The sequence below is a fragment of the Hordeum vulgare genome, chromosome 6H (assembly GCF_904849725.1).
Source record: "Hordeum vulgare subsp. vulgare chromosome 6H, MorexV3_pseudomolecules_assembly, whole genome shotgun sequence".
NCBI lineage: Eukaryota > Viridiplantae > Streptophyta > Magnoliopsida > Poales > Poaceae > Hordeum > Hordeum vulgare.
The window spans coordinates 153,080,400-153,094,148 of NC_058523.1; positions in this window are offsets into that span (position 1 = coordinate 153,080,400).

Genomic DNA, 13,749 nt, shown 5'->3' on the forward strand with positions numbered 1-13,749 from the left:
GTGGTTCGGGACTTGTCCAATTCGTTGGACCTCTATTGTGATAATAGTGGTGCTATCGCACAAATCAAGGAACCACGGAACCATCATAAAACCCAACACATACTCACACGTCGTAACCTTATTCATGACATCGTCGAGAGAGGCGATGTAAACATATGCAAGGTACACACAGATGCAAATGTTGTTGATCCATTAAAGCCTCTCCCATACTCGAAGCATGAGGCGCACATGAGGTCCATGGGCATACGATGCCTGGATGATTGATTCTAGTGCAAGTGGGAGACTGTTGGAGATATACCCTAAAAGAAATCATGTGATGATTACATTTCCTGTGTATTCATGAGTATTATGTATCATCATTGAACATCATCAGTGATATGTATCAATAAGTATGTGACTTAATTGTTAGACTATATATTGTATGATGATTGATCTAATAGTCCGTGGTTGTTAAGGTTAAGCGGACACATATCCTTTACTAGTATATGACTCATTTGATGACTATGTTTCACCAGTCATGTGCATAGAGATGCTAAACTGATAGTATGGGACTCGGGGATTGAGATCACCAAGTCGGATAGACCAACTCTGGGGCACAACGAGATATTGTCATTTGGTAGTCTCAAGTACAATGTATATTACATGTCCTAGACCTGAGGTCCTAGCATGTTCTCGGGATGAGGATCGACTGACTTAGGGTCTAACAAAGCTACTCCGTAACTGGGTAGTTATAAAGGTCTCTTTCGGTTGATTCCTGAGACATGCCGTGAGAGATGGTTGACCAAGATGGGATTTCCCCATCCGTAAGGAGAGATATTCTCTAGGCCCTCTTGAGTGATCAAATTCACAAAGCATGGCCAAGTGACATGGGTTAAGTGTTAACCTGGTTCAGGAATCTGCATCACGGTTTCAAGAAGAGATGTCGAGCTACCACAAGGGTGACAAGTACTCGCCTTGAGCTCGACAACATATACCATGAGACAAAAGGAATGTTCCATATGATACATTGTCGATATTTGTCTAATGACTTTGTGCACACATGGGAGTTTGCACATTTTGCTAGGAGCCTGTACTGAGTATCGACTTAGGTCGTGTCCATGTGTATGTGAACCTATAGGGACGCACACTTAAGGGATTGCAACCCATTCAGATTGGATCTAAATGGAAAATGGGAATAGACTCGTAGTGGGATTGAGGTGTTGAGACCACCTCGGAGGTCTATATAACGTGGAGTGGGTGCACCTTTCAGGGTTGATCCTTTTTCTTCCCTTGACAGCCACCGTCACTCCCCATGCCCCCATGCCGTGCGATCGGACCTAGCAATCCACCGCCTGACACTGACCCCGTACTATTGGGGAACATCGCATGGGAAACAAAAAAATTCCTACGCTCACCAAGAACCTATGGAGATCAACAACTATGAGAGGAGGAGTGCATCTACATACCCTTGTAGATCGCTAAGCGGAAGCATTGAGAAACGTGGTTGATGTAGTCGAACGTCTTCACGATTCAATCACAACCCGTCCCGTGATCCAATCATGAACCGTCCCACGATGCAATCACAAACATCCCGATCAAGTGTCGAACGGATGACACCACCACGTTCAACACATGTACAACTCAATGATGCCTTCACCACCTTGATCCAATGAGGGAAGGTGAAGTAGTAGCTGAGTTCTCCGACATCACAATGGTGTGGTGGCGGTGGTGGTGGAACGATCTCGGCAAGGTTTCGCCAAGCGCTATCGTAATGATAACAGTGGAGAAATACTACAGAGAGAGAGGAGGGCTGCGTCGTGTCTTTCAGGTGTGGTTACCCTCCCTCTCCTCTAGTATATATAGGGGGAGGGGAGGAGGGGTCCGGTGCCCTAGGGTTTCCCTAGGGTGGGGCGGCTGCCACCAATAGGTGGCTTGGCCCCCAAGGAAGGTGGGGGCGGATGACACCTTTGGGCCAGCCCTCCTCCTTGGCTGCAAGAGCCTTAGGTGGGAGGGGAGGCCAACCCGAGAAGGGCTGGTACACCACCTCTCACAGCCCATGGGGCCCTCCAGGGCAGGTGGAGCCTCCCGATGGACCCCCAAAACTCTTCCGGAACCTCCGTCACAAAACTGGTAACCTTCCAGAACTCTTTCGGAACTCAAATACCAACTTCCCATATATCAATATTTACTTCTAGACTATTCCGAAGCTCCTTGTCACGTCCATAATCTCATCCGGGACTCCGAACAACCTTCGGTCACCAACACAATAACTCAACTATACCAGATTGTCATCGAACGTTAAGTGTGCAGACCCTGTGGGTTCGAGAACTATGCAGACATGACCGAGACACCTCTATGGTTAATAACTAATAGCAGGACCTGGATGCCCAAATTGGTTCCTACATATTCTACCAAGATCTATATCCGTCGAACTACAATGTCAAGGATTCAGTTAATCCCTTATGTCATTCCGTTTGTCCATCGGTATGTTACTTGCCTGAGATTCGATCGTCGATGTCTCCATACCTAGTTCAGTCTCGTTACCGGCAAGTCTATTTACTCGTTCCATAATACAAGATCCCGTGAGTAACTCCTTAGAAACATTGCTTGCAAGCTTCTTGTGATGTTGTATTACTGAGAGGGCCCAGAGATACCTCTCCATCATATGGAGTAACAAATCCCAGTCTCAATCCATGCCAACGCAACACACACCCTTGGAGATACTGGTAGAACATCTTTATGATCACCCAATTATGTTGTGACATTTGATACACACAAGGCATTCCTCCGGTGTCAGGGAGTTGCATGATCTCATGGTCTCAGGAACACATACTTGACATGCAAAAAGCAATAGCAATAAACTTAGTCATACGATCATATGTTATGCTTATGGTTTGGGTCTTGTCCATCACATCATTCTCCTAATGATGTGATCTCGTTATCAAATGAGAACTCATGTCTATGGTTAGGAAACCTTAACCATCTTTGATCAATGGCCTAGTCCAGTAGAAGCTTACTAGGCACTCTGTGTTGACTATGCATCCAAACATGTATTTGAGTTTCCAATCAATACAATTATAACATGGATAATAAAGATTATCATGAACAAGGAAATATGATAATAACCAATTTATTATTCCCTCTAGGGCATATTTCCAACATGTACTTGTGGATTCCTTGGAGGCATCGCATCTGCGGTGCTTCAACGAACTGTTCGAGGGATCCGCGAGGAGCTGTTCATTGGAGATCACTGCTCGTGCGATGTCTGTTACAGGAGGAGGAGATGACTCGGCTGATCGACTACACACATCACCAACTCTACTTACGCTCTGGTGACTGTGTGTGTGGTGGTAAACTCTATCCCATGATGTTTCCAACAGAATATTCTTGGGTGTGCGGTCGAAATTTTATTTGGCGCTAGCCTAGCATACCGCGTGTTCCAGCAGACACTAACTCATAGTGTTATAAAACCATTAACTTTTGACAAATGTATCTCATAGCATAACATCAAATTGGGTCGATTCAACACATGTGTTCTACTAACATTGTGTACTCAAAATTGTCCTCCTAGTCATGCCCATGATCAGGAAAACATGACCATCATGCAACACTTGAGCTAGTATTAGATGCACGATTAGAAATACATTTTACTGTTTATTATTCCACACATGCGTATGGTTTTCCCTTTGATACTTTATGGATATACAGATTCAAGGACCATTGTAGTTATATCACGTAATACAAACATAAACATGAACTTGGTGATAAATAATGGATGGTAGTATTGCCTCTAGGGCATACCTCCAACATTTAACACACATCACATGGGGAAACTGTGAAATTAATGCCACGTGTTGCACCTAACCAGCATTCTAACTTAACCATAAAAGGCCAAAGGCAAGAGAAATTGAATTTTACGCTTCCAACCCTTCCCTATGTGGGGACCCCGACTTACAAGTCGTGATCATCGAATGAACGTGCTTAGTGATCCCAGAGATCAATGCTCACTAAACACCGAGAAACTGAATAACAAGTCTTACATCCATACATATTGTTTGATACAAATAATGACCATTGCGGTCAAGTCTTACATATATAAGGCCTTGAAGGCCAACACACCAACTTGACCAATAGCAGAAATATTGGTAGAAAGCATGAGCCCATGCCATCAGCCTTAACCTACACGCATTCTGACTGGGAAGCGTCCTAGCTCACAGGAACACTGATAACCCACAAGTATAGGGGATCGCAACTGTTTTCGAGGGTAGAGTATTCAACCCAAATTTGTTGATTCGACACAAGGGGAAGCAAAAGAATATTCTTGAGTATTAGCAGTTGAGTTGTCAATTCAATCACACCTGAAAGACTTCGTATCTGCAACAAAGTTTCAGTAGCAAAGTAGCGTGATAGCAATGGTAGCAATGGTAACAGTAACATCAGTGACAACAGTAGCGGCAAAGTAACGTAGCAAGGACCAGTAGGAAAAGACTCGTAGGCATTGGATCGGTGATGGATAATTATGCCGGATGACATTTATCATGTAACAGTTATAACATGGGGAGATATGTAACTAGCTCCAGTTCGTCAATGTAATGTAGGCATGCATTCCGTATATAGTCATACGTGCTTATGGAAAAGAACTTGCATGACATCTATTGTCCATCCCTCCCCTGGCAGCGGGGTCCTAATGGAAACTACGGGATATTAAGGGTCTCTTTTTAATAGAGAACCGGAACAAAGCATTAGCACTTAGTGAATACATGAACTCGTCATACTATGTTCATCTCCGGGAGAGGTTCCGGCTATTGTCACTCCGGGGTTGCCGGGTCATAACACATAGTAGGTGATTACAACTTGCAAGATAGGATCAAGAACACACATATATTGATGAGAACATAATATGTTCAGATCTGAAATCATGGCACTCGGCCCCTAGTGACAAGCATTAAGCATAGCAAACTAGTAGCAACATCAATCTCAGAACATAGTGGATACTAGGGATCAATCCCCATCAAAACTAGCTCGATTACATGATAGATCTCATCCAACCCATCACCGTCCAGCAAGCCTACGATGAGATTACTCACGAACGGTGAAGAGCATCATGGAATTGGCGATGAAGGATGGTTGATGATGACGAAGGCGTCGATTCCCCCTCTCCGGAGCCCAGAACGGACTCCAGATCTGCCCTCCAGAGGAAGAACAGGTGGTGGCGGCGGCTCCGTATCGTAAAACGCGATGAACTCTTCTCTCTGATTTTTTCCGGACGAGAGAGAATATATAGAGGCGGAATTGGAGGCGGCGGAACCCCGAGGGGATCACAAGCCTTCCAGGCGCGGCGGGCGGGGGGGGGGGGGGGCGCCTCCTGGGCTTGTGGGCTCCTCGCTCCGTCCCTCCAGGTAATTCTTGCGCAAGTATTGTTTATATATTCCACAAAAAATCCTTGTAAATTTCCAGGTCATTCCGAGAACTTTTATTTCTGCACAAAAACAACACCATGGCAATTCTGCTGAAAACAGCGTCAGTCCGGGTTAGTTCAATTCAAATCATGCAAATTAGAGTCCAAAACAAGGGCAAAAGAGTTTGGAAAAGTAGATACGATGGAGACGTATCAACTCCCCCAAGCTTAAAGCCTTGCTTGTCCTCAAGCAATTCAGTTGACAAACTGAAAGAGACAAAAGAAAAACTTTTACGAACTCTGTTTGATCTTGTTGTTGTAATTATGTCTAACTCATATTCAGATTTTCAGCAAGATCATAAGCAAACCACATAAGCTATAACATTTAGGTCTCAAGATGTACTCATATCAATGGCATAATCAACTAGCGAGCAATAATTGTAAGTTTCAAACGTCAACACTTCAATCAAAACAATCACAAAGCAATATGAACAGATGGTATCTCGCTAGCTCTTTCTGAGACTGCAAAACATAAATGCAGAGCACCTTCAAAGACCAAGGGCTGACTGAACATTGTAATTCATGGCAAAGAAGATCCAGTCACAGTCATACTCAATAACAATTAAAAGCAAAGCATAAAAATGGCGGAGGTGCTCTCTAATTGGTGCTTTTAAAAGAAGAGGATGACTCAACATAAACGTAAATAGTTAGGCCCTTCGCCGAGGGAAGCATTGATTTGCAGAGGTGCCAGAGCTCAAACTTTTTAAAACAGAGATAAATAATTTTGGGTGGCATGCTTTCATTGTCAACGCGATGACCAAGAGTTTTCACCATCTTCCATGCTACACACACTATAGGCGGTTTCCAAACAGAAAAGTAAAGTTTTGACTCCCCCACCACCGATCAATCACACTCCATGACTAGCCGAATACTCGGGTGCCGTCCATACTAACAACAATCAAGGGGGAGTTTTGTTGCAATTATCTTTTTGATTTGAGCATGGAACTGGGCATTCCAATTACCGGCCCCTTTCTCGTGAGTGATAGTGAATAAACACATATCGAGGATAACACACCTAGCATGGAAGATACTGACCGCCCCTTGTCACCACATGAGCGGTTCGGGCATGCAAAATAGATTATTACTTGAAGGTTTAGAGAGTGGCACATGCAAATTTACTTGGAACGGCAGGTAGATACCGCATATAGGTAGGTATGGTGGACTCATATGGAACAACTTTGGGTTTATGGGAGTGGATGCACAAGCAGTATTCCTGCTTAGTACAAGTGAAGGCTAGCAAAAGACTGGGAAGCGACCAACTAGAGAGCGACAACAGTCATTAATATGCATTGAAATTAACCAACATTGAGTGCAAGCATGAGTAGGACATAAATCACCATAAACATGAATATCTAGAGGCTATGTTGATTTTGTTTCAACTACATGCGTAAACATGCGCCAAGTCAAGCCACTTGAATCATTCAAAGGAGGATACCATCCTATCATACTACATCATAATCATCTTGAAATTCATGTTGGCATCCAAGACAAACCATTATAAGCTCCTAGCTAATTAAGCATGGCATCAGAAACTATGATCTCTAAGTTGTCATTGCAAACATGTTTCTCTCATAACAAAGCTGAATTAGGAACGATGAGCTAGTCATATTTACAAAACAAAATAGATCGAGTTCATACTAGCTTTTCCAGGCTCAGTCACTTCATCATATATCGTCATTATTGCCTTTCACTTGCACGACCGAATGATGTGAATAATAATGAGAGTGTTCGTGCATTGGACTAAGTTGGAATCTGCAAGGAAACACAGAGGAGAAGACAAAGTAATATGGCTCTTTGACGGATAAAAAATAATGCATAAGAGAGCCACTAAACATTGTAACCATGGTCTTCTACCTTGACCCAAAGAAAAAGAAAACTATTTACACGGGAAAGCTCCCAACAAGCAAAAGAAGAACGAGAAATCTTTTTGGGTTTTCTCAATCTGAACAAACACATGAGAAGAAAGCGAGAAAAGGAAATAAACTAGCATGGATGATACAGTGGCAAGGTGTGAACACCGACTATCAAAGTGAAAGCGTGAGCATGAATGTAAAGTCGGTGAGAAACACGTACTCCCCCAAGCTTAGGATTTTGGCCTAAGTTGGTCTACTCCCATGGAGGGAAATAACCGTCTCCGGGGGTACTCTGGAGTGTATTGAGGGTGCCACTGCTTGGTGAGCTCTTCTGGCTCCCACTGATAAACTGGCGTCTGGTACTCGACTGGTAGCTCGGGCACGGGCGCCTATGGTGGAGCTATGCCCCAATATGCGTAGATGTACGAGGGCATAATAATGTACCTACCTAGATGAAGATTGAACAAAGAAGGAATAGGCAAAGTAATAGTCTCACGAGTACCCTGACTAAATACCGAGTTATAAATCATCCTCTTATTTATATCTTTGTCAAGAAAGTCATGGCGAACCATGCTATCATAATCTAGATATCTCTCAGGAAGAAGCATCTCTTCTTCCTCGTGTAGTCTAATAGGTATCTCAAAATGTCTAGCAAGACGGGTAGCATAGATACCTCCATAAACAACGCCTTTAGTACGGTTCGTGTTCAACTGTTGAGCCACTATAGTGCCCAAGCTATAAGTTTTATCATTATAAAGAGCTTTGCACAAAACCGCAAGATCTGGGGAGCTAAGGGCCCCAGCTTTCCCACGGCTAATCAAACATTTCCCACAAATAAAGAGAGATACCGGAGCACGGGAAAATGTACACTAGCAACTCTAGCACAAGACACTCCTCTCTCCTCTCCCACAGCAATAGTATCAATGAAAGCCTCCAAGTCCCGTGGACGAGGTTCATGAATATCCCCAACATAAGGTAATTTGCAAACATTGCAAAAATCCTGAAGTGACATGCGTTGGGGGATATCATATAACTTGAACTCAACCATAGGAGGGTTCTTCCTTGGATAGAAATTAAAGCTTTGCACGAAAATATTAGTGAGGAGGAGGTATTATGGACACTTATCTTCAACAAATGCGGTAAGGCCTGCATTCTCCACCAAGTAATAAAATCCTCATAAAGACCGGCGGCACGTAAGAACACATCGCTTGGCCACTCGCACGCTCGAACTTCTGCAACTCGGGGGACCGGATACTTGGGTTTATTCTTCTCATTTTCATCTTCCTTGGGGTCACGACTTGAAGAGCCTCTTAGGAACCTCCTCATCTTTTCCTTTTTTCTTTCTCTGAAAATTTCTGAAATTTTTAGTGACACAAAATAAAAGTGAACAAGGCTCAACAAAACTCATAGCAACTACTCGTACAAGTGCCTAGAGGCCAAATCATGCATCAAAACTACTTGGGACCAACTAAAATTAACATGCAAAGCTCAAGAACAGGGTCACGAAGGCAACAATAATAAGCAACGAATAATGCACTAGAGCAAAAACTAATTGGACCAATGGAGGAGTCACATACCAAGGAACAATCTCCCCAAAACAGTTTGGTGAAGGGGGCTTTGCACAAGGAGATCTAAAAATGCAGCAAGAAGAGCAAGAACACGGGTTTGAGCCGTGGAATGATTTTTTCTGGAGGTAGGACAAGGAGATGGGAGCTGGAATAAGTGGAGGGGGGGCATGTGGGGCCCACAAGCCGGCCAGGCGCGGCCAGGGGAGTGGCCGCGCCTCCTGGGCTTGTGGCCCACTGGTGCATCCCCTGACTAGCTCTCTGTCTCAGAATTTTTCAAAAATTCCAGAAAAAATCATACTTGATTTTCAGGGCATTTGAAGAACTTTTATTTTTGGGACACTTTTCTAAGGGACGGAAAAAGCAGAAAACAGGAAAAACTAAAGCTAAATTTATCATTTTTCTTCTAAACCACCGAAAGTAAAAGTTCGGAATAGAGGGTTGTGACTCCTAGATTCATCCATCTCATGGTCATCAAAACAAATCCGTTAATGAGGTTGATCAAGTCTTCTTGATTTTTTTTTCGAATCGCATAAAACCGGAGAATTTTTGAATAGTCACTAGGGTACCTCAATGGGGATGTGCATATCCCCAACAAGCAAATCATACTTCATCTTAACAGTAGGTATAGGGCATTCAAAGCTCCCAATAAGAATCGATTAAGTTTTTTCAATAGCATTGATGCAATGTACTCGATATTGTTTCTTCGGAAAGTGCACTGTATGCTCATTACCATTGACATGGAAAAAGACATTGCCTTTGTTGCAATCAATAAAAGCCCCTGCAGTGTTTAAAAAGGGTCTTCCAAGGATGACCGCCATGGCATCATCCTCAGGAATATCCAGAATAACAAAGTCTATTAAGATATTAACGTTAGCAACTACAACAGGCACATCCTCGCAAATGCCGATAGGGAAAGCAGTTGATTTGTCGGGCATTTGCAAGGAGATTGCAGTGGGTGTCAACTTATCCAATTCAAGTCTACGATAAAGAGAGAGAGAGGCATAACACTAACACCGGCTCCAAGATCGCATAAAGCAGTTCTAACGTAGTTTCCTTTAATGGATCAAGGTATAGTGGGCACTCCGGGATCACCTAGTTTCTTAGGAGTCCCACCCTTGAAGGTGTAATTGGAAAGCATGGTGGAAATATCAACCTCAGGTATCTTCCTTTTGTTAGTCACAATATCCTTCATGTACTTAGCATAAGGAGACATTTTGAGCATATCTGTCAAACGCATTTGTAGAAAGACAGGTCTAATCATTTCAACAAAGCACTCAAAATCCTCATCATCCTTTTTCCTGGATGGTTTGGGAGGAAAGGGCATGGGTTTCTGAACCCATGGTTCTCTTTCTTTACCATGCTTCCTAGCAATGAAATCGTTCTTATCGTATCTCCTATTCTTAGGTTGTGGGTTATCAAGATCAACTGGTTCAATCTCCACATCCTTATCATTGCTAGGTTGAGCATCATCATGAACACCACTATCGATATTATCATTAGGCTCATGTTCATCACCAAATTGTGTTTCGGCATCAGAAACAGAGACATCGTTTGGATTTTCGGGTGTAACAGCAGCAGGGTTGCTAGCATGCAAGTTCCTATCATCTTTCTTTTTCTTCCTAGGATGACTAGGTGCCTCGGTGCTAACTCCTTGAGAATCTTGTTCAATTCTCTTAGGATGACCCTCAGGATACAAAGGTTTTTGCGTCATTCTACCACCTCTAGTGATAACTCTAACATACTTGTCATTCAGCTCATTGAGCAAGTCATTTTGAGCCTTAAGTACTTGTTCTACTTGAGTGGTGACCATAGAGGCATGTTTACTCAAAAGCTTAAGGTCATTGACATTTCTATCCACACAAGCATTTAAATGACTAAGCATACGAGCATTCTGTTCTGATTGTCTGCTAACATAATCATTGAAACTTTTTTGTTTGACAACAAAGTTATCAAATTCATCTAAGCATAAGCTAGCAGGTTTATCAAAAGGAATATCACTCTCATTGAATCTACGAAGAGAATTTATCTCTACTACCTGTGTCGGGTTATCAATACCATGTATTACTTCGATAGGTGGTAGATTCTTGCCATCTTCAGATTTGCATAGATTTCTTAGCTTCTTGCATATCTTCAGGACTGAGGAATAGGATACCTATTTTCTTTGGAGTTTGCTTCGGAGGTGGTTCGGGAATAGTCCAAGCATTCTCATTGCACAAGATATTATTCAATAGAATCTCAGCTTGTTCCACAGTTCGTTCCCTGAAAACACAACCAGCACAACTATCTAGGTGGTCCCTAGAAGCATCGGTTAGTCCATTATAGAAGATATCAAGTATTTCATTTTTCTCAAGAGGGTGATCAGGAAAATCATTAAGTAGCTGGACAAGCCTCCCCCAAGCTTGTGGGAGACTCTCTTCTTCAACTTGCACAAAGTTATATATATCCTGCAAGGCAGCTTGTTTCTTATGAGCAGGAAAATATTTCTCAGACAAGTAGTAGATCATATCGTGGGGACTACGCACACAACCAGGAGCAAGAGAAGTGAACCAAGTCTTAGCATCATCCTTTAGCGAGAAAGGAAACAAGTTAAGGATATAGTAGTGGCGGATCTTTTCCTCACTCGTGAATAGGGAGGCTATATTGTGCAGCTTAGTAAGATGTGCTACAACCGTTTCATACTCATAACCATGAAAAGGATCAGATTCAACCAAAGTGATTAACTCAGGATCGAAAGAGAATTCATAATCCTTATCGGTCACAAAGATGGGTGAAGTAGCAAACTTAGGATCGTATTTCATCCAAGCATTCAGAGATTTTTCTTTCCACTTGCGCAATAAATTCTCAAGATCATAGCTATCCTTACAAGCAAGAAAGTCCTCAGCTACCTCTCCCTCCATAACATAACCCTCAGGTATATTAGGCAATTCATATCTAGGAGAGCTAGTTCTAACAGGTGAAACAACAGGTTCTACTTCAATAATTTCAGCAGTTTCCGAAGTATCATCACATTCAGCAGCAACTCTAGCAATTTGTGCATCAAGGAATGCACCTAGTGGTAAAACAGTATCATGCAAAGCATCATCATAAGCATCATGGATAGCAGAAGTAGCATCATCAAGCACAGGCGACACATCAAAGTTTCTAGTAGGTGGTGGTGTCGCAAACTTACTCATAACTGAAGGTGAATCAAGTGCAGAGCTAGATGGCAGTTCCTTACCTGTCCTCGTAGTTGAGGGCAAGACTTTAGTTTTTGGATCTCTCAGATTCCTCATAGTAATCAACAGACGTAAATCACAAGTGACTCAGAGAATAGTGCTAGGCCTCCCCGGCAACGGCGCTAGAAAATAGTCTTGATAACCCACAAGTATAGGGGATCGCAACAATTTTCGAGGGTAGAGTATTCAACCCAAATTTGTTGATTGGACACAAGGGGAAGCAAAAGAATATTCTCGAGTATTAGCAGTTGAGTTGTCAATTCAACCACACCTGAAAGACTTAGTATCTGCAACAAAGTTTCAGTAGCAAAGTAGCATGATAGCAATGGTAATAGTAATAACAGTGACAACAGTAGCAGTAATAGTAGTGGCAGTGATAGCAGTAGCGGCAAAGTAACATAGCAAGGACCAGTAGGAAAAGACTCGTAGGCATTGGATCAGTGATGGATAATTATGCTGGATGACATTCATCATGTAACAGTTATAACATGGGGAGATATGTAACTAGCTCCAGTTCGTCAATGTAATGTAGGCATGCATTCCGTATATAGTCATACGTGCTTATGGAAAAGAACTTGCATGACATCTATTGTCCATCCCTCCCATGGCAGCGGGGTCCTAATGGAAACTACAGGATATTAAGGGTCTCCTTTTAATAGAGAACTGGAACAAAGCATTAGCACTTAGTGAATACATGAACTCCTCATACTATGGTCATCTCCGGGAGTGGTTCCGGCTATTGTCACTCCGGGGTTGTCGGGTCATAACACATAGTAGGTGACTACAACTTGCAAGATAGGATCAAGAACACACATATATTGATGAGAGCATAATAGGTTCAGATCTGAAATCATGGCACTCAGGCTCTAGTGACAAGCATTAAGCATAGCAAAGTAGTAGCAACATCAATCTCAGAACATAGTGGATACTAGGGATCAATCCCCATCAAAACTAGCTCGATTACATGATAGATCTCATCCAACCCATCACCGTCCAGCAAGCCTACGATGAGATTACTCACGAACGGTGAAGAGCATCATGGAATTGGCGATGAAGGATGGTTGATGATGACGAAGGCGTCGATTCCCCCTCTCCGGAGCCCAGAACGGACTCCAGAGCTGCCCTCCAGAGGAAGAACAGGTGGTGGCGGCGGCTCCGTATCGTAAAACGCGATGAACTCTTCTCTGTGATTTTTTTCCGGGTGAGAGAGAATATATAGAGCTGGAATTGGAGGTGGCGGAGCCACGAGGGGCTCACAAGCCTGCCAGGCGCGACCAAGGGCGGCCTGCGCCTCCTGGGCTTGTGGGCTCCTCGCTCCGTCCCTCTAGGTAATTCTTGCGCAGTATTTTTTATATATTCCACAAAAAATCCTCATAAATTTCCAGGTCATTCCGAGAACTTTTATTTCTGCGCAAAAACAACATCATGGCAATTCTGCAGAAAACAACGTCAGTCCGGCTAGTTCCATTCAAATCGTGCAAATTAGAGTCCAAAACAAGGGCAAAAGAGTTTGGAAAAGTAGATACGATGGAGACGTATCAAACGCGACCAAGGTACTCTTCACCATTTCCTGTTCTCTCTTACCTGGTCAATGAAATAACCAGTGGCAATCCAATGAATACTTTGAATGTACTCGCAAGCAGCCCATGATGCGAATAATATGAAGTAGAATGCAG